The sequence below is a fragment of the Primulina eburnea genome, chromosome 10 (genome assembly GCF_022965805.1).
Source record: "Primulina eburnea isolate SZY01 chromosome 10, ASM2296580v1, whole genome shotgun sequence".
NCBI classification, from domain to species: Eukaryota; Viridiplantae; Streptophyta; class Magnoliopsida; order Lamiales; family Gesneriaceae; genus Primulina; species Primulina eburnea.
Window position 1 is genome coordinate 33,625,055 of NC_133110.1, and position 22,657 is coordinate 33,647,711.

The 22,657-nt window shown below is 37.0% G+C and overlaps 1 long non-coding RNA gene across 2 annotated transcripts; it reads left to right on the forward strand.

The window, feature by feature from the left end:
* Window positions 1-357: 357 nt before the first annotated feature.
* LOC140803908 (uncharacterized) lies at window positions 358-22,657 on the forward strand. 2 transcript variants are annotated; one of them, XR_012111979.1, is made up of 3 exons: window positions 358-592; window positions 19,409-19,556; window positions 22,552-22,657. It is a non-coding gene; the product is annotated as an uncharacterized lncRNA (long non-coding RNA). The 2 variants fall into 2 exon arrangements; XR_012111978.1 differs by lacking the exon at window positions 22,552-22,657 and adding an exon at window positions 21,997-22,463.

Consider the following 22,657-nt stretch of genomic DNA (forward strand, 5'->3'; position numbering starts at 1 on the left):
TTGATAACATGGATAAATTTTTTTTATAAAGAAGAAAAAACTTTATACTCAAATTTACTCAATAGCAACTTCAGATCTATGTTCCCAAATCCATGTTTTATCTAGAGCTGGCAAAAATCAGAAAATTCCCGACCCTTCCCGACTTCCGACCGGTCCCGACCCGATTGGTCGAGATTTTTCCCGACCCGCTCAGAATCAGGAAAGGGATCGGGAATATAGGATATACCCGACGAGATTCCCGACTCGACCTGACCCGAATATATTAATAATTTTTTTTATTAGATTTTAAAAAAAATAGGAAATCCCCACTTTCAGTTCAAGGAATTGAAATCGACACTTTTCGTTTCGTTTCAGGCTTTCACACAAATACATATACATACGCACCATTCTTTCTAAAAGCCCTAAACGCAACCCACCGCCCCTCTTCCTTCTCCCGAATCCGACTGCCGCGTCTTCATGAATCGGTGCTCGACCGCTGTGGGTTACAGCTGAGGTCCAGACGTCTCCTGTAGCGGCCTGAATCGAGAGAACCTTGCTCCATTTGAGCAGCCCCGAGCCGATTACACGAGCCCTGTTTTTTGCGTGAGCCTTGGTTGTTTTCCTCGTGAATTATTGCTTGTTTTTTTGTTAGTTTTTCTTTGATTTTTTGTAAGTATTAGCATGTATTCGAAGTTCTCAGATTCTCTAAATATCTTTCATTTTTTTTACTACATAAGCTTGCAGCAAAAATAGAAAAACAAAAAGTAACTGTGTTGGGTGGATTGTGGGGAGTTCTTCTTGTTTCTGTGTAAACAGGAAATCTCGAATGAATTACCTAGAAGATTTTTCGTAATCTGTAGGATTTTCAATTGGGTTCTTGATATTGGAAATCTTGAATGAATACTCACATGAATACTCGGAAACAGGAAATCTCGAATGAATACTCGCATGCGACAAGATAGCCTTTGTTAAATGGTTATTCATTGCAGCTAGTCTTGATTTTGATGTAATAACCTCTTTTGTCCATTCTCTTTATGGAAAACTCGTAATAATGAAAAATAATACCGAACACTTGAGTCCTGCACATGGCTTGTGTCCTGAAAGTTACATGTTAATAGTTCTTGCTTTGCATTCCCAATTATTTTGTGTATAAACTATAAAGTGGATTAAGTTCTTGGAGTTGTATTTATCTTTTAAGAATCTGCTTCATTTAGCACCAATCTTATCCTTGGTGCATGTCGAAGTTACTTGAATGCTGGAAAATTTGGCCTCAATTGATTTTAAGATAAGTAAAAACCACATTTCCGGTTTTCTCGAGGATTTTTTTCAATTTGGGTTTATTTCAATTATTTTCTTCTATTACGTATACATGTTGTTGACCTGATGATTGGATTGTTTGGTTTACTTTGTTCAAATATTTGTTTCTTAATGCACTAGAACTTATGAATACATTTATAGACAACTGATCTTTTTTATTATTATTATTAATTAGGTTAACATGGATGCTGTTGGAAACTAAATTTCAGTTATTTGACAAATTAAGCTTCGAAACGTGTTTGAATAACTGATCAAAGGCAACGAGCTTAACTGACTCAAATAATTACAACTGTTAGATGTATCTAGCTGAAGATTAATGCGTACCAGCTAAATATTATACACGTCATCAGTTGAAGCAGAAATCTAACTGCTGATCAGTTGGGAACTGATCGGTTGAAACAAATCAGTTATGAGTTTTCCAGCAAAGTATCTTTCAGCTGATCCCTCAGCTGTACACGTCATCAGTTGAGAACGACAACCGACAAATAGTACAACAGACTGCAACTAGTAGTGGAACGCCGCATTTCAGAGATTGCAGTGTACGATTATCAGAGAATATCGACGTGGCTATGAACGGATATAAAGATTTAAATGATATTTAATATTACCGTTGAGAGGGAAGCCTATAAATAGGTGAAGAGAGCAGCTGAGAACATAACACGCGAACTACTATTCTATTCAAGCTTGCTGTTACTCTGCTAAAATCACAACTTGCATTCATATATCAAAGCTCACTCTTATTAGACTTATCAGTAGCAATCAAGGCTACCTTTAAGATCTTGTTAGCACCTTGAAATCTTTGTTAGATTTATACTCAAGTTGTGTTATATTCAGTCACACTGTAAAAGCTTTTGTGAACTAAGAATTTCAGTTTTACAGTGTTAAATCCAAACTGAAGTGGGTCAGTACAACATGTGTATTTGATCAAAGTCTTTTAGTGATAATCATATCTTCGTGATAGAAGGGGTGACGTAGGAGTTATTCTATTCTCCGAACATCCAAAAACAAATCGTGTGTTTTTCATTTCAGTTATTCTATCTTTCAGTCAGTTTACTTCCGCAACTGTTTTCTAGTTAAACTGATTGTTATCGACTGACGAGATACCGAGTGTCAGTTTGTAACTAAACTGAACACATTATTCGAAAAGAATACATAATCAGTGAGAGTTTATTCAAACCCCCCTTCTAAACACTTATCACCTACTAACTGATCCGTTCAAGTGGTATCAGAGCGGTTGTATCTTGTCTAAGAATATTTCTACTCAAACTATTGATCATGTCTTCCTTCAACAAGATCACAATGTTTTCCAGAGAGGACTTAGACGATTGGAAAATCAGGATGCAGGCTCACTTAGTTGCACAAGACGATGATATGTGGTACGTCAACACTGACGGAACAATGAATATTCTAAAAGCCAACACAGCAGTTGCAATCACAGATGGGGCACCTCAAAGAACTGAAAAGCCCAGAGATGAGTGGACTACCGAGGACAAAAGAAAAGCAAATCTGGACAATGTAGCAAAGGACATACTGTACAAAACATTGGACAGAGTAACGTTAAGTAAAATCAAGATGTGTAAGACAGCTAAAGAGATTTGGGAAAAGTTGATCCAGCTTTGTGAAGGTAATGAACAAACCAAAGAGAATAAACTTTTTGTTGCTGTTCAGAAGTTTGAAAATATTAAAATGAGAGTTGGAGAAACGATGCATGAATATGATTAAAGAACCCGCTGTATCATCAATGAACTAAATGCACTTGGAAAAGTGTATACCAACAAAGAAGTTGTATTAAAAGTGATCAGAGGTCTTCCCAAAGAGTGGAACGTTAAGACCATGGCAATGAGGGAGTCCAAGGATCTAAACAAGGTTGAGCGTCATGACCTATTTGCTGATCTGAAGGCATATGAGTTTGAGCTGCAAACTCGAGAAGGAGAACCCTCTACTCCAGCAACCACTACTGCCTTAGCTGCTGTAAGAACAGAACCAATGGGTTCAGTCGAGAAGGTTGCTGATCAACTAAGTAATGATGCCATGTCATTGTTCATCAAAAAATTCAGAAGATTTATGAAGAAAAACCAAGGGAACTTCCAGAAGAATTATCAGAGAAACAATTCTAAAGAGGAATCAAATGTTTGCTACAACTGTGGCAAACCCGGTCACTTTATTGCTTATTGTACAAAACCCAAGAAGGACAGTCAAGGCTCGACTGAAAGAAAGAAGAAGTCATATGAGCACAAGAGAATACCCAAGGATGATAAGAAATCTTTCAGGAAGAAGCATGAGGTACTCTTAGCTGAAGAGGGTAAATCAAAATGGGCAGAAACTGACAGCGAAGAGTCAGAGCCAGAAACCTCATGCAGTTCCAGTGATAGTGAAGAAGAAGTGAAATGTCTAATGGCTGGTGATACAGAAGTAGAGCCAATCAGTCAACAGGTATTTGACTTTAGCTCAACTGATTTCAATAGTGAAGAACTCATTTCATCTCTTCATGACATGGTTAGTGCCTTATCATTTGAAAAGGCTAGAGCAAAGCAAAATGATCTCATAGACAATAAAACTAAAACTGATGTATTAGTTGATATGTTGAGTTTAAAAGAGGAAATTGTTGAGCTCAATGCTGAAAAAGGCGGGAATCAATCAATGATTCAGAAGTTGATGCTTGAAAATTCAAAGCAAACTGAGCTTATTCAGGCTTGGAACAAATCATCTGTTGCATTAATTGATATACAGAACTCACAGAAATCAGTTACTGATAAAACTGGTGTAGGGTTCAGTAATCAAGATGAAATTTTTTCCAATGATACTCGACCAAAGCTGAATATGGATAAAGAGAAATACATTCACTTTGTCAAATCAGCTATGGTACAAGAACAAACAGAGCCAAGTAAACTGGTTGAACAGCCTACTGAAAGTATGAACAAGGCTAAAAGATATGGTATTGATTATAACCCAAAATTTTTAACTGACTCGCGTAGTCAGTTGTCAAAAATATTCAGCAGGAATTATTCAAATGGCTACAACAATTACTATAACAACAAGCCGGTTCAGAAAAGATATCGGTCGAAAAATCAGTTGAACAAAGACAAATCACATGTTGTCTCATCTGCACACTACACACCAAGCACACACAAATCGAGAAAGACCATCTGGAATACAACAACTGGACAGTTAGTTAGACTAATCCATGTCTGGATTCCTAAAAGACTAATCAATTTTGGACCCAAATAGAAAAGGTATCAATATTATATCTTGTGTGTGGTTGCAGGTAACAGTTACAAGCAAGGAATCAATCTGGTACTTGGATAGTGGATGCTCACGATATATGACAGGAGATGCAAATTTGCTATCTCAACTGATCAAGTACACTGGACCAAACATCAGTTTCGGAGATAATTCCAAAGGTAAAACTGTGGGCAAGGGTAAGCTTATTCATGGTAACTTTATCATTAATGATGTTTTATTAGTTGAGAATCTTAGGTATAATCTGATTAGCATTAATCAGTTCAGTTTGACAAACATTCTTGTTCAGTCAAGGATGCAACTGATAAGGTCATACTAACTGGCAAACGGTGTGGAAACACTTACAAAGTCAGTTGGAATGATCAACTTTATGCACCAGTGTGTTTTATTGCTTCAAAATCTTCTAAAAACTGGTTGTGGCATAAGAGATTAAACCACCTGAACTTTAAATCTATTGCTTATCTGAGTACTCACGATCTTGTCACTGGTTTGCCCAAAATGGATTTTACCACAGATAAAATTTGCTCAGCATGTCAGTTTGGTAAACAAGTTAAATCTTCTTTGCTTCTCAATGCTTAGAGCTGTTACATATGGATCTATTTGGTCCAATACCAGTCATGAGCTTATGGAGAATGAAATACACCTTGGTGGTTGTAGATGATTTTTCAAGATTTACTTGGGTTATATTTCTCAAATCCAAAGGCCAAATTGTTGCTCAACTGATCAAGCTTTTCAAAAGAATATTAAATGAGAAATCAATTGGAATTGATAGAATCAGATCCGATCGAGGAACTGAATTCATCAATCAAATTCTTTCAAATTTTTTAGAAAAGGCTGGAATTAAGCATGAGCTCTCAGCAGCTAGAACTTCTCAGCAAAATGTTGTAGCTGAGAGGAGAAATCGGACCCTTAAAGAAGCTGCTAGAACAATGCTTGCTGATTCTGGTATTTCTCAAAGGTTTTGGGCAGAAGCAGTAAACATTGCGTGTTGTACTCAGAACAGATCGATGATTAATAAAAATCATTTGAAAACACCTTATGAGATCTGGCATGGACGAAAAAGTGTGGTTTCTTACTTCAAAAGTTCGGCTGCAGATGTTTTATTCTCGACAATAGCAAAAATCATTTAAAAGCCTTTGATACTAAATTTTCAGAGGGAATATTTTTGGGATATTTGTCAGTTTGCAAAGCTCATAGAGTCTTTAACAAGAGCACACTAAATACTAAAGAGCCTATACATGTTGTTTTTGATGAAACTGTTCTAACTGATAAGCCAACTGATCCAGTTGAGCTAGTTGATCGATTTACAGATATCAACTAAGAGGATGATCATGAAGAAGAAAATCATATCAATCGAAACATCCTTCAAACACCTGAACCTAATATTGTGGATCAATCAGTTGAACAAGAAGTAGTTCCTGAAAATCAGTTGGAAGAGCAAAGAATGATGTTCAGTTACCAACTGAAATAGCTCCAACTGAAACTGAAAACATTCAGTCACCTACTGAAGAAATTGCTGATATAGAAGCAACTAACGTTGAACTCAGATGGAAGAAATCACATCCTTCAGAATTGGTGATAGGTAATCCATCTGACCCGGTAAGAACAAGAAATCAAATGCTCAATTTATTTATTCATTCAGCTTTTGTATCGCAATTGGAATCGAAGAAAACTGATGAAGCTCTTAAGGATCCAAACTGGACAAATGCAATGCAACAAGAGCTGAATCAGTTTACCCATAACAATGTCAGGTACCTAGTTCCAAGACCAATTTCAAAAACTGTTATACGTACAAAATGGGTGTACAGAAATAAACTGAACGAAGATGATTCAGTTGTGCGCAACAAGGCGAGACTAGTAGCACAAGGATATAGGCAAGAAGAATGAATTGATTATGATGAAACATATGTATCAGTTGCAAGACTGGAAGCTATCAGAATATTCCTTGCCTACGCATCATTCAAAAATTTCAAAGTCTTTCGGATGGATGTAAAGAGTGCATTCCTAAATGGCCAGTTGAAAGAGGAAGTCTACGTTGAACAACCTCCAGGTATTGTCAATCATCATTTTCCTGATCATACATACCATTTAAACAAAGCCTTATATGGTCTTAAACAAGCTCCAAGAGCTTAGTATGAAACTCTTTCAAAATTTCTAACTGATCACGATTTTTCAGTTGGATCAGTTGATAAGAAATTGTTCAAATTTTCAAAGAATGATCATATTTTACTCGTTCAAATTTATGTTGATGACATCATATTTGGGTCAACTAACCCCAAATTATGCGAGAAATTTGCTAAGTTGATGCAGGAAAAATTTGGAATGAGCATGATGGGTGAACTGACATTCTTTCTTGGACTACAAGTGAAGCAACTGGAGACAGACACTTTTATTAGTCAAACTAAATACACGAAGAAGTTGCTGAAGAAATTTGGCATGGAATCGTGTTCAGCTGCAAGTACTCCCATGAGCTCATCAGTAAAACGGGACACTGATCAAGGGGGAATATCAGTTGAGACGACACTTTACAGAGGTCTAATAGGTTCATTATTATACCTAACTGCTAGTCGTCCTGATATTGTATTTGATGTCTGTATATGTGCTAGATTTCAGGTAAATCTTATGCAATCACATTTTTCAGCTGCCAAGCGTATTTTAAAATATCTTAAGGGCACACAAAATGTTGGGTTATGGTATTCTAAAGACTCATATTTCAATTTAGTTGGATATTCAGATGCAGATTATGCAGGATGTAAGCTTGATCATAAAAGTACAAGTGGATCATGTCAGTTTCTAGGAGACAGACTGATCTCTTGGTTCAGCAAGAAGCAAACATCCATAGCAACTTCCACAACTGAAACAGAATATCTTACTGCTGGAAGCTGCTGTGCACAACTGCTCTGGGTTCAGCAACAATGGAGAGATTATGGAGTTGATGCTAAAGAATCGCCCATATTCTATGACAATACAAGCACGATTGCTATTACCTACAATCCAGTTCTTCACTCCAGGACCAAGCACATAGATTTCAGGAATCACTTCATCAGAGATCAGGACTTGAAGAAGGACATACAACTGGAATACGTCTCAACTGAATAGCAAGCAGCTGATATCTTCACCAAACCATTGCCCGAGACTAAGTTTTCTCACTTTCGCAATATACTTGGATTAATTGATATATCCTAATCAGTTTTACTGTTGATATCAGTTGTTAATCAATTTGTATCATCTGTCAGTTCTATTGTCATCTACTGTTCATTCAGTTAGTTTTTCATCCATGTGAATTTCAACTGATGTCAGTTAACTTTTTGGCAGTTATTATGTTCAGTTCGTTTTATCCATTTAAATTTCAACTGATGTCAGTCAATCATTTGTCAGTTAATTTTTTATCAGTTATTTTTCAGTTCGTGATTTACTTGTCAACTAATGAAATTAAATAATGCGGGAAAATAAAGACAAAGATAAACTGAAATAATCATTTTATTCACTTGAAGAAATTGGTGCGAATTATATCGTACAACTCTTCCTGAACAAAAGACTTCCACTTGGTCATCCAACGATTTAAATCACCAGTGGAAGTCTTCAGGAAGCTATCAGAGTCAGCTATACGCTCCAGGATCCTCCTTTCCTATTAGAGCATTAGCTGGTAGACATTGTCGTCGTCGAAAATGTCCACCGTGTTATCACAATGCAAGAGTTCCCGATATTTTTCCAGCTGTTCCACCAGTATGGCAGTGGTAGCCATCCCACACTCCTGGAGAAACTGGAGTCCTTGTAGCTCCTCCCAGAATTGAAGGACCTTACGGAAGACTTCATCTTCCATCTCAGCCTTTCGTTGTTCCACAGCTGAGCGCATGAAGTCTTCTGCCATGTTTGGAGTCTTTGAGCTATCTGCACCTGCCATTTTATCTGCTGAATATTACTTGCTGATATGTTTAAGACTAATTGAGCTACCCTTATTTATAGCACAGGGACGGGGAAGATGAAAGGACAAAGTCATTACAGCAGACGATTAACTTTCTAAACATAAAATTTTATTTAATTCGTCTTTCTTAAACTTCGTAATCTTTATATGCATTTATTAAGGGGGAATATTGGTTTAAAATTTTAACTGAGAAGACAACAATTGTTAAATTCTCAACTGAAAAGACACAGTTTCACAACTGATCGTTCAGCTGATTATTTACTAATCTTCTCACATAAGTTAACAAATTAACCATTTTTATTCCAAATTTAGTGACGTGACTGATTATCAAGCATTAAATGCTATCTTTCAGCAAATGATAAGTTGAAACGTAGACCCTTTTTAATCCATGTATTTTTAACACGATTTCAACACATGCACACTTCTTTTATTCAGAATTCCCTGGACTGACACGTGTCCAAATAATTCGAACAGTCACGTACATTAGTGCTTTACCCGCTCCATTTCAGTTCTTCTTTCTTACTCTTACATAAAATTCTCAGAGCAAAAGAAAATTCAAGCTTTCTTTTTCGCAGGAAATCATTCAGTTCAAATGGCCAATCGAATTCCCGCACATGTTGAATGCTATGGCTATCAACTTTGAATCAGTTCTATCAGTTGGAGAAGTCGATGTCAAAAACGTATTTCTGAAGCTCGAATCAGCTGGGTTAAGGACATTTATGGGGAAATCTTCACAAGAGATTTACCAAAAGGAACTTCAAGACTTCTACTCCAATTGAAAGATCAATTATGATGGAAGCATAGTTTCTACTGTCAATGGTCAGTTGTTGACCATCTCTGAAGATTCTTTTGGAGAGTTATTCTTATTGCCTTCTGATGGACTGGCACATCTTGCTGAGGTCAAAGCATCTGACGTTGAAGAGATGAAAACCCTCCTCTCTGTTGATGGACGGAAAATCAAGGTTTTCGATCCAAAGAAAGAACTGAAGCATGAAGTTCAGTTGCTGGCTGATATAGTAGCCAAGGGGATTTTGGCGAAGGCAGGATCTTTTGCTGCTCTTACTTTAGAGAAATTTCAAGCCATCACTGTCATCATGGCTGGACGAAGACTTAACTAGAAGCACCTTATCTTCAACATTCTGAAGAACATGTTTCAATCCTCCAAGCAATCCAAAGGATTTGCTGTTCAGCTGTGCTAATTGCTGAAAGTCAAAGGGTTGTTGGCTGATGATTCAGAGAGATCATCAAAGTTCGAAGTTTTCAATGCCAAAAATATTCAGCCACCAAAGATTAAGCTTGACATCTCTCCTGATCAGTTTGTTGAAGATCAAGAAGGAGATTGGGACTCAGCAAACTGCTCCCAAGTCAGTTAAAAAGGCCAAGACTCTGGCACAACTGAAGACTACCAAGAGAAAACTGATCGTCAGTGGATCAGATTCTGAGGAAACACCCTTTCAACTGATTACTAAGAAGCAAAGGACTCAGAAGACAAAGCTAGTGGCTACGTTGGCATCTATCCCAGCTAGGAGATTGAAGCCATTAGATGCTCAACAGCATATTCAGGCTATTCCTTTAAAAGTTATTCCAGCTGATAAGAAGAATGAATCAGCAAAAGCTTCAGCTCCCTTGATCCCAATCAAACAACCTTTAACTCTTGCTCCTGCTTGACTCAAGGGAATTTTAATTCAGGAACGAGTGGACACTACTCACTCTGGACTGAACATTCCACATATTCTTACTGATGAGAATGGAAAAGGAAAGTTGATTGAAGAGCCAAGGCCATCCAATGCTATTCACACTCATATTGACCTTATATGGGAACAAGCCAATGCTTTTGCTGAATCAAAACTGAAAGTTTTTGAAGCTTGGACGAGATTCAGAACGCACACATTTGCCAAACAGCTGAAAAAAAAGTCAAAGCCGAATACATTTATCAAGCTGGAGGCAACTGTTCTTAGAATGGTCAAGGCTGCTACAATAGTTCAGGCTTTGGGGCGAAAGAACTATTTCTTTAATCAAATCAGAGCCAAGAAGTTGGGCCAACTAATTGAAAAGCTCAAAGCCAACTATATTCCCACAAGTCCAACTACCTACAATGATCAAGCTGTGCTCACACAGCTGGACAATGATCTTTTGGCTCTGTAATCATAGATAAAGTTTTGGGAGATGGATCAAGAATTAATCAATCATTAAGGCACTTCAGAAGATGAAGAAGATGATTCGCCTTCTCAGCACAGAGAGCCATCCCCTGTACAAGTTGTTGCTACAACTAAAGAGCCAGTTCAGGAAGTGCCACCGTCTTCTGCTACTGATCAAAAAATATATTCAGAAGCTGACTTGACATTCACAAATATTGATGAAATCATTCAGTCAGTGGTAGAAGACGCCGGACGTTTGGAAGGATATGCCAGGGCTGATATGCCTAGATGATTGGCCGATATGCCAGGGCGGATGTGCCTAGTCTGTGGCTGATTCGCCAAGATGTCGGATGTTTGGTCGTATCGATATGTTAGGGAGTAGAGCAGCTCCTATCTCTGAGATTCGATACGGAAATGGCCAAAGTCCGTGAATGAGAATGTACCACCACCCCGATCGGGAGTGTAGGTGGGTGTATGTTCTTATTCAGATTGGGATCCCTAGATTAGGATGAGTCGAGTCAGAGTCTAAGAGTCACAGAGTGTGATTCAAAGTTGCATTGATTCATGTGATTCAAAGTTTGTATTGTTTCATGTTTCTGATTTTGATACATGTTGTGAATATCTATTTCATGTTTTTATAACAGTTTATATGAAATGCATGTATACATGATTTATACTGTGAATGTAATTCTCACTGGAGTTATCTGGCTGTTGTCTTGTTTGTATGTGTGCATGACAACAGGTGGGACATGATCAGGAAGAGGGTGAGAGATTATAGTTAGCGTGGAGATCCGGGCTCAGAAGCAGAATATGATTCAGCACTAGATGTATAGTCGTTGAACCTAGTTGAGATAGAGATATGTAGTACATGATTTGTACTTTGATTTTGACATGTATATCAGATAGATTATTGTTACGTTTCCGCATTTATAATTTAATAAGAAAAAAATTTAGTCTCAATTTTCTTAATTGTTATATTTGACATTAATAATGATTAAGGCATGAATTAGTGTCCGAGTCCCCATAGCAGGTGGTATCAGAGCAGTAGGTTCCAGAACTGTAGGTTCCTTAGACTGAGATAGAAGCTAATGAGCGTGGTAGAATGAATTTTCTTTCCTTGTTTTGATTGCTAGCATGATTTACTGCTTTGTAATACATGTTACTGGATTTATCTGATTTGATTTGGTAATATGTATTATTTAAAGTGAATCAGAACCGATTCTTGATCAGCAGTAAGATGATCAGAGGAGGACTGAAACAAGTTTGTTGTATGTGGTTACTAACCCATTTGATAATCAGATCTATCTCCTCGAAGAATCCCAGAATAGGAATAGTATCTTGATTGATCAGATGGATGTGTCAGAAACTCCGATGAAAATACAGTTGAAGAGTTTTCAGTCATTGACACCGCCGATGCTGAGGGGTACTGAGACGATTGTTGATTGTGAGAGCTGGACAGATGATATAGAGATATTGTTTGATTCACTTGAGTACTCAGATGAATGTAGAGTTAAACTGATTGGGCAGCAATTACAGGATGTCGCAAAGAGCTGGTGGATTGCAACCAAAGAAGCCTTAGAACAGCGTGATATGATGATTATGTGGGAAATCTTCAAAGTGGAATTTTATCGAATGTTTTTCCCAGTTTCGTACCGAGAAGATAAGAGGGCAGAATTTGAAAATTTGAAACAGGGTCAGCTAAACATTGAAGAATATGTTGCTCAATTTTCTACCTTGCTACGTTTTGCTCCTCACGTGGCTGAGAATGATGAAACTGTGACTGATCAGTTTGTTAAGGGATTTAATCCTGAGATATTGACATTAGTAAACACAGGCCGACCCTATAATTTTGTTGATGCTCTGAGTAGATCCAAGAGAGCCGAAGCCATTCTGATGAGACAGAAAGGAGCTTTGTTTGTGCCTCCAACATCGAGACCACAACAACCACATCTCGGACTTGAGACTGGTAGTAGCAGTGGTGGAAAGAAAGATTATCTGAAAGCTCGAAAGAAACAGTTCAAGAAGTTAGGAAGCGGTTCGTCTAGTTCCAGTGGTTCTAGTCCGAGTTACACCGGGGTCTATTGTAGCACTTGCGGAGGGAGACATCCCACTGAGCAATGCCAAGGAGTAACTGGTAATTGCCGTATCTGCAAACGATCAGGACATTTTGCGAGAGTATGTCCACAGAGAAATTCCCGAAGATTCCAGGGAACAGAATAATCTGGATCAGTGACTCAGATTGATAGACCATCGTCTGTTTTTTGATCTTTCCGATCACCCCCTACTCAGACACAACCAGGGCCAGAAGGAAGGCAGAATAGTGGCAGTGACCAAGGAACAGACCCGGGATGCACTTGATGATATAGTGGCAGGTAACTGTTCTTTTATGATTATTCCGTGTATGTATTGAGAGATTCTCATACATCCTATGTATGATTTTTGAATGAACTGCATTGATGTATGCTTTATCTGTTGAGTCAATGTCTGCTGTAGTATTTTATCTCTTTACCGTTTGGGGAGAGTTTTGATATCAGTAAACTCTGTGAAACATCGTATACCACAGTGAGATGAGAATGAGAATGAGTTAGCTTATATTGTACTTGTGTTGTCTGAGTATGACTGCTTTATTGATATTGATATACTGATCCAGTACAGAGTTACCATAGACTGATTTCGGAAGATGGTAAGATTCGGACCTGAAATAGTCGAAGAAGGAATATTGTACGGTAAGGATTCTGGATTTAGAATTCCTTTGATATCCGTATTATTTATGACTCGATTATTACAGAAAGAAGTAGAGGGGCTCCTTATGTATTCAGTTGACTTACTGAAGTTGAGTCCATCATTGGCTGATGTTTTCCCCAGATGAGACTCCGGGTTTGATTCCAGCCAGGGAGATGGATTTCAGCCTTGACTTGATACCAGGTACTGTTTTATTTTAAAACACTGTACCGAATGATACCGATTGAATTGAAGGATTTGAAAAATCAGGTAGAAGAATTACTAGTCGATAGTTACATCCGATTGAGTGTTTCTCTTTGGGATATATCCACTATGGTTGTGGGTTGATAAACTCTGTGTTCAGAATATTTTGATGATTCTCTGATTAGTTGATCTATGATATTCTGGTATATTCGAAGAATATGAGTGATTTTGTTAAATATCTGAGTATTGTATTGAACATTCTGAGAACTGGAAAGTTGTATACAGAAACTGTTGAATTGTGAATCTTTATTAAGACAAATTGTATTCAGGGCTTGTTATATCTGAAGATGATATATCTGTGATCCTAGCACCGTGAAGCCGTGATTAGTTAGCTGAGAACGACATCAATGTCAGAAATTTGTAGTTGCATGAGTTTAGCAGGCTGCTGTATATGATTGTTATTTTGAATTCCTTGAGAATGATTATTTTCTAGAGCAGTATTTGATATAGATTGTATATAGTTGAGACTCGATACCGTTCAAGCCGAACCAGAGCTAATTTTGAGAATTGAAACAGTTCAGAAAGTTGATCAGAATGGGCATAACTTGATTATCGATAATCAGAGCAAGGTATCGATTAGAATATCATGTATGTGAGTAACAGATGGGTGTGTCAAATATTTCGGATTTGACATGACAAGATATTGTCAGAAGTGCACAATAATCGATTCAGCATTCATCCTGATAGCTGAAAGATATATGATAATTTGAAAAAAACAGTTTTGATAGAAACAGATGAGATTAGATTTGGCACAATTTGTACTGAAATGTCTGAATTACCGACAAATGAAGACAGAAAGAATGAAACCAGGAAATTGGTTATATAGCTTATCGATTCCTGAAGGGAAATGGGATTACATTTCCAAGGATATCGTGATGAAGCTATCGCATGCCTCCCGAAATTGAGCATTGATTGAGTTAGAAGTGTCAGACTGACCAAGTCTGCAGTTTTTAGTTCGTACATGTAGACGTACAGATATGATTAATTTAGATTTCTGTCAGAAAAGTTATCAGATTACACAAAGTGCCGAAAATTGATTATATCAGACCATGATTTCGGTTAACTTTGCACTTTTAGCAGAGTGTGTAGCAGGTTCTTCAACATATTATCCACAGACTGATGGATAGTCAGAGCGGACTATCCAGATACTGGAAGATATAGTTTGAGCTGTAGTGCTTGATTTAGCACTAGTGGGCAAGAATTTTTGCCACTTTGAGATTTTCGTACCACAACAGCTATCAAATGAGTATCGAGATAGCTCCATTCGAGGCATTGTACGATGAGAAGGGCAGATTCTCTTTTGTACTTGAGATAATATCTCTGAGGTTCCTGAGATTGGACCTGATATGATCAGAGATATGACTGCAGAAGTGAAGCTGATTCAGAAAAGAATGACGACAGCTCTGAATAGATAGACTGAATATGCCAACGTCTGACGACGACCGATGGTATTTGATATAGGAGATTGAATATTGAATTGATTTAGCCTAAACAGATTTGATGGCAAATGATGGTGTTGATTTGTTATGAGCTGTTGATTGGTACATACTGATATTGTATAGCCAATGTTTGGAGATTGATTCTATCAGAGTTACTTCGAGATGTATTATGATATTATACTTCTTGAATTATTATTTCAGAATGGAATTAGAATCAGTAGAAGAAAGATAATTCAGAATGAAGACTATTCTGCTGTTGAAAGTTCAATAAAGTTGTTAGAATATCGAAGAAGCTACTTGAAAGAAAGAATCCGAAATAAGACATCGATTCCAGAATTGTTTCATTAAGGTGAGTTTTTTTTTTGCTTCTGTATATACCTCTTTGGTATCTGATTTGATATCTGACTTGACTGCCTGCATTCGGGGACGAAATCATATCTTAGGAGGGGATAATTGTAAGGCCCGAGAATTTGATTACCGTAATCTGAAATGATTTGGTGTTAATTGAGGTGATTATAGACGGAAAAGATTAGACCGAAAAGACGGAATAAAACACGGAGTATGTGCGAGGGCAGAACACCTCGCGCATATGTGTGACAAGGACAGTGGCAGAAGACCTCGCGCATATGCGCGAGAAGTGGTCGCGTATGTGCGCGAGTTGTGCGAAGCTGAATGTGATTTCCAGAGAACCTCACGCATATGCGCGGAAGACGGACGCGCATATGCGCGAGCTACCGAGACACAAGCGCCGAGACTCAAAGGTCTCGCGCATATGCGCCGACGGTGGTCGCGCATATGCGCGAGACGTGTTGCACTTAGAATGAGCCATTTGCCCTTGTATCATGCAATATATAAACATGCAATCCTTCAGATGGAATTGAAAGGAAACCGAGGAAGCGCTGGAGAAGTTTCAAGTTTTTAATTCCAGAAATTGAATTACCAGAAATCCGTCTATCTAATTTTGAATCTGACTTCAGTACTGTGTTTATATCGACGAGAGCTTCAACTGGACGTAAGTTTTGTTACGTTTAAACATGATTTGAAATTATGATATTGGGGAAATTGTGAATTGCTTATTATTATGTGGGTTCTGCATATACTGATCAGTATATAATTGAAGGCAGATCGAAGAACGGACTGTTTATATAATTGTTATGATTTTCTGAAGCGATATGATCGAGATTGTGCGGATTTGATATTATGACATGTTATTATTGAAGATTATGATTCGTATTGATATCGATTATGAGTTGTGGTATTATATCTGTGATGTTGAGACTGACAGGGTTATCAAGACTGTATTGTTATGCCGTCGAAACATCAGTAGATCGATTTTGATCAGATTCAGTATTGATTGAGATTGTATCATGATATCGTTTATATGGATCAGATTATGTTTGATTTGAGTATTGATAAGAACATGTCTTGAATCGAGTTATACATTGATACATTGTTTCGATATTGTTATTGCCATATTGAATTGACAGACAGTGAGTTCGAGACTTCGACAGAGTCAGATCTACAGAACGAAACGAAAGGTATAAATCAATGTTGATTCGGGATTTCACAACTCGAGTTCGATTTGACTTGAGTTTCCCTAAATCACATATTTACCTTATTGCATTAATATTTGCAATTGAAGGAGATTGATATCTTTGGTCTATTGATTTATATATTGAGTTATAGGCGGATGCGCCTAGTCGTAGACGATTGATCTCATGACAGAGGTACCAGATAGTGATGGAATCGTCACTGGGCCATTGCACATTGCCACAGAGGTTGGAAGGATATGCCAGGGCTGATATGCCTAGATGATTGGCCTATATGCCAGGGCGCACGCCGGATGTTTGGTCGTATCGATATGTTGGGAAGTAGAGCAGCTCCTATCTCTGAGATTCGATACGGAAATGGCCAAAGTCCATGAATGAGAATGTACCACCGCCCCGAGCAGGAGTGTAGGTGGGTGTATGTTTTTATTCAGATCGAGATCTCTAGATTAGGATGAGTCGAGTCAGAGTCTAAGAGTCACAGAGTGTGATTCAGAGTTGCATTGATTCATGTGATTCAGAGTTTGTATTGTTTCATGTTTCTGATTTTAATACATGTTATGAATATCTGTTTCATGCTGTTATAACTGTTTTTATTAAATGAATGTATACATGATTTATACTGGGATTGTAATTCTCACCGGAGTTATCCGGTTGTTGTCTTGTTTGCATGTGTGCATGACAACAGGTGGGACACGATCAGGATTAGGAAGAGGATGAGATTATATTTAGCGTGGAGATCTGGGCCCAAAAGCAGAATATGATTCAGCACCTGATGTATAGTCGTTGCCTAGTTGAGATAGAGACATGTAGTACATGATTTGTACTTTGATTTTGACATGTATATCAGATAGATTACTATTACGTTTCCGCATTTATAATTTAAAAAGAAAAAAATTTAGTCCCACTTTTCTTAATTGTCATATTAGACATTAATAGTGATTAAGACATGAATTAGCGTCCGGGTCACCAAACCAATAGTCAGAACCATCAGTCACTGACCCTCCAACTGAAACTACCGCAGATCCGCAACTGAATCTGCAGGGCAGTACATCTACTGCTCCTAATCAATCTTCTTCTTCTCCAGTTCAACAAGAAGTCAATGTGGAAGACGTGCCAGAGATGACACATGAGGTAACAGAGGTTTCTGACCGAACTTTGGTGATATTTGATCGATCTACCAAGGAACAGGAACCAAGGCCGTCTGGACAAGTATCTCCTCATCCATCATCAGATATTGATTTGGTCCTTGAAGAAATTCAGGACATTCAACTCAACATGTCCAAAATAATGCAAGAAATAAAGGAGATTCAAAGCACTCATCTTTCTCATTCTCTGAAGTTGAACTCCTCCAGTGAATTTAATTCAGGAAAACTGAAATCCATTCAAACGGATGTGACTTCCATCTCCTCTGCAATCGACGAGCTCAAAAAGAACAGAGGCCTAGCTGAAAGTCTTCTGTTACTCAAGACTCAATCAGCAAGAGAGTTGAATCCATGGAACTATCTGTTTCAAAGAAAATCGATTTTTTGCAGACTACTGTATTGACTGCTGTCAAAGACATTGCAGCTGATGTTAGGATTATATCTCTCAAGGTCAATGTGCTTGACAAAAAAAGGGAAGCAGCTAGGTTAATGAAAGAATAAGAGAGGATACAGCTGAAGAAACATTCTTTTGTCAGTTATTAGTTGAAGATTATTTGTTTTTTTGTATGAATCTGTATATTAGAAATTATTTTATCTACAATGATTCAAAGAATTCTTTTACTTCAAATGATCAGCTTATTTTATTATGAGTTTTGTCAATCACCAAAAAGGGGAAAATTGTTGAAAACTAAATTTCAGTGATTTAAAAACTAAGCTTCGAAACGTATTTGAATAATTTATCAAAGGCAACGAGCTTAACTGACTCAAATAATTACAACTGTTAGTTGTCTCTAGCTGAAGATTAATGTGTACCAGCTAAATATTACACATGTCATTAGTTGTAGCAGAAATCTAACTGACTGATCATGTTCCCAACTGATCAGTGGAAACAAATAAGTTATGAGTTTTCTAGCAAAGAATCTTTCAGCTGATCCCTCAGCTGTACACGTCATCTGTTGAGAACGACAACCGACAAGTAGTACAACAGACTACAACTAGTAGTGGAACGCCGCATTTAAGAGATTGCAATGTACGATTGTCAGAGAATATCGACGTGGCTATCAACGGATATAAAGATTCAAATGATATTTAATATTATCGTTGAGAGGGAAGCCTATAAATAGGTGAAAAGAGCAGCTGAGAACATAACACGCGAACTACTATTCTATTTAAGCTTGTTGTTACTCTGCTAAAATCACAACTCGCGTTCAGATATCAAAGCTCACTTTTATCAGATTTATCAGTAGCAATCAGGCTACCTTTAAGAGCTTGTTAGCACCTTGAAATCTTTGTTAGATTTATACTCAAGTTGTGTTATATTCAGTCGCACAGCAAAAGCTTTTGTGAACTAAGAGTTTCAGTTTGGCAATGTTAAGTCCAAACTGAAGTGGGTCAGTACAACGTGTGTATTTGATCAAAGTCTTTTAGTGATAATCATATCTTCGTGACAGAAGGGGTGACATAGCCGAACATCCAAAAACAAATCCTGTGTTTTTCATTTCAGTTATTCTATCTTTCAGTCAGTTTACTTCCGCAACTGTTTTCCAGTTAAACTGATTGTTATCGACGGACGAGATGCCGAGTGTCAGTTTGTAACTAAACTGAACCCATTATTCGAAAAGAATACATAATCAGTGAGTGTTTATTCAACCCCCCTTCTAAACACTTATCACCTACTAACCGATCCTTTCAGATGCATCTAGTGGAAGTAGTAGCCTTCCTTCCACCACTCAACTTGAAACATTATCTCCATCCAAAACACCTATCATCCAAGAAGAAGTAGTGGATGTCGGAGCTAAAGAAAAAAAGTAGCGAATGTGTGGTCACATGCCAAGAAAATGGTGAGAAAAAATGACAAAATTGAGGTCATTGCTATTGTTTTTGTCTGCAATTATTGCAAAACTGAAGTTCCTGCCCATAGCAAACACATGGGAATATTGGCATTGATGGGCATGGAAGAAATGCAAAAAAAATCCTCATAATGTAATGAATTCGACTTCTTCTCAACCTATCTTAACACAATCGTCCATGAATAATGCTTTGATACCCCACATCTTTAGCCAAAACAAGCTTGATGATAAGGTTGTTGCATTTGTTGTTAAAGATGAGATGCCATTTAGGTTAGTGGAAGGGGCAGGGTTTATAGAGATAATGAAGGAGGCTCAACCCCGATTCAAGATACCTAACCGAAATAAAATTGCATCTCTTGTGTGGGATTTATATGCGGTGGAAGTGGCTAAGATAAAGAGTGTCATCCGTGATCAAAGGGTAAGTATCACGACTGATACTTGGACCTCGATTCAAAATATCAACTATATGGTAATCACTGCTCATTTCTTGGATGATGATTGGAAATTGTATAAGCGAATAATAAATTTCATCAAGATCACCTCTCACAGAGGATATGACATCCGCAAAGTTTTAGAGACATGTTTGAGTGATTGGGGTATAGACGAAGTTTTTACTATAACAGTTGATAATGCTAGCACGAATGATAAAGCAATGGAGTACATGGAAAAAAGACTAAAGAAAATGGGCACTCTGTTATTTGATGGTAAGTAATTGCATTTGAGTTGTTGTTGTCATATTATAAATTTAATTGTCAAGAGTGGATGAAGTTTCTTAATATGTTAGTTGAGTCTATTAGAAACTGTGTGAAATATATTCACTCTTCTGGGGCAAGGTTGGACCAATTTAGGGAGTGTGCTATCCTATTGAAGATGGATAAAATGTCAATTGTTCCAATGGATGTGCCTACAAGGTGGAATTTCACCTATAAAATGCTTTATGTTGCATACAAGTTTAAGAAAGTGTTTGGAAGGATGACAGATAATGCACAATTTGCTGAATATTTTGAGGAGATTGATGGCTTGGAGAAGAAAAAGATAGTGGGGCCTCCCAACGAAAAGGATCGGGAAAAAGCACAAGTCTTTGTCGATTTTCTCAAGAGGTTTTATGACACTACGTTGCAACTTAGTGCTAGCAAGAAAACTACATCAACTTTGATTTGGAAGGAAATAGTTTCAATGGAGACCGTCATTAACGAGACAACGCTTGACATCATAGATCCTTCATTGCAAGAAATAGCTATGAGAATGGAAAGTAAGTTCAAGAAGTATTTGGGTGATCTTGAGAAGGTGAACAAGCTTATTTTCCTAGGTCATATTATAGATCCTCATTATAAACTTCAAATGATTGCAATATATTTAATTGGGGGATATAAAATTGGATGCTACTAAAATACAATCATTTGTTGATGGTTTAAAGAATTGTCTAATGAATTTGTATCATGCATATAAAGACATTTCACCTTTTGATACTTTTAACGAGATTGATGATGGTGCATTGACAGAGAGTTGATGGAAATTTATAAGAATGATCCCGTTAAATTGAACTATCATCTGAAAATGTCACAAATAAGAAAATCTCAAAATCAAGAATAGATAACTAATGAAGTGGGCAAGTACTTGTCGATCTTTTTGTGAAATGGAGCTCAAGCTTTGATGTTTTGGAGTGGTGGAAAGGGAATACAACAAGATTTCGAGTATTTTCAAAAATTATCAAGGATATTTTTGCAATCCCTTCATCTACTGTTGCTAGTGAGAACGCTTTTAGCTTTGAGAGGAGATTCGTGGATCCATTTAGGGTATCATTGCATCCCAAAATGGTGGAAGCACTTGTGTGCACTAATGGCTGGCTTAGAGATGAAGAAATTAACTTATACAAAGAGCCGACAGAAGAAGAATTAAATTTTTATAAAGATTGTGAAGAAGTGGTCACAAGTAAGTAAATATTTAATTTTTTAGTACTTTTTATGAATACTTAAACTCCTTTTCTATCATTCTATTATTATTATTATTATTATTATTATTATATATTTTACTTCATAACCTAAGATCAAATAAAATGATAGATTTTTATCTACTTAAATTTATTTATAATAACTCGTAGTAAACAGCACGTCATTGGTTTTAAAGTCTTTGTCATTGAAGTGACAACTATTGGATGGATGTTTATGTTCAGTTATCGATCACATATTTGTAATTGTGAAAATGCTCACATGATTTTATTATCAATTTTATTTAGTCATTGATTTTCATGGAGAAGAATGTGGCTCAGTAGGTTGGAACGAAGTAAGTTCATGCTTGGTATATATTTATAGTTTTGTGTAATGGTAAGTAGGTGTTCGGTATATTTTTTTTTTAAAAAAAGGCTGGTGCAATATATATATTGATATTTTATATTTTTAGATTATGTTTATATGATATATGTTGTTTGTAGGTATCCTCATGCACACAACAAAGTAATTCATCTCTCGAGTGTAAGCTCCAAAGGTCTCGTGGTAGAAGAATAATGGATTAATAGTAAGAATCTAATTTTTTTTTTTTTTGCTTGGATACATTTTTATATGTAGATTGGCATGATATGTTATGAAGTCATCTTGACTTTAAAAACCTGATGCTAAAGACTCAAAGTGTGTATGTTGTTTGCTCATATGTTATTTAATTGAATTCTGGTTTTGTCAGTTTCTTTCATCAACTTTTAGATGCATGTGATTTCATTAGTTTATATCCTAAGTTAGTCATATGAGACATTTCATTGTGATTTCTCTTTTCTCAAAGCAAACTTACTGGATGTGTGTAGTCATGGATGTGTTTTTATTAAATGATCTTGCAGACATAGTGATAATTGCTTTGATGTTGTATTTGCTTGCAGATGCCAGCGAAGGCAATTAGGGAACTATATCTAGTGGTGTGATTGGAATGCATGTTGTGAGCTCATTCTCGCCAGCAGATGTACACCAGGGCCACTAACATCTCGTTGTCATAATTGGAGAGAGTTTTAATTAGTTCCTCGATTCATATTTATGTTTCTTCTAGCTTAGATTTTATATTTCAAGAACGTTGTGTTGTATTTTACCGCAACGTTGTTTCTGTGTAAG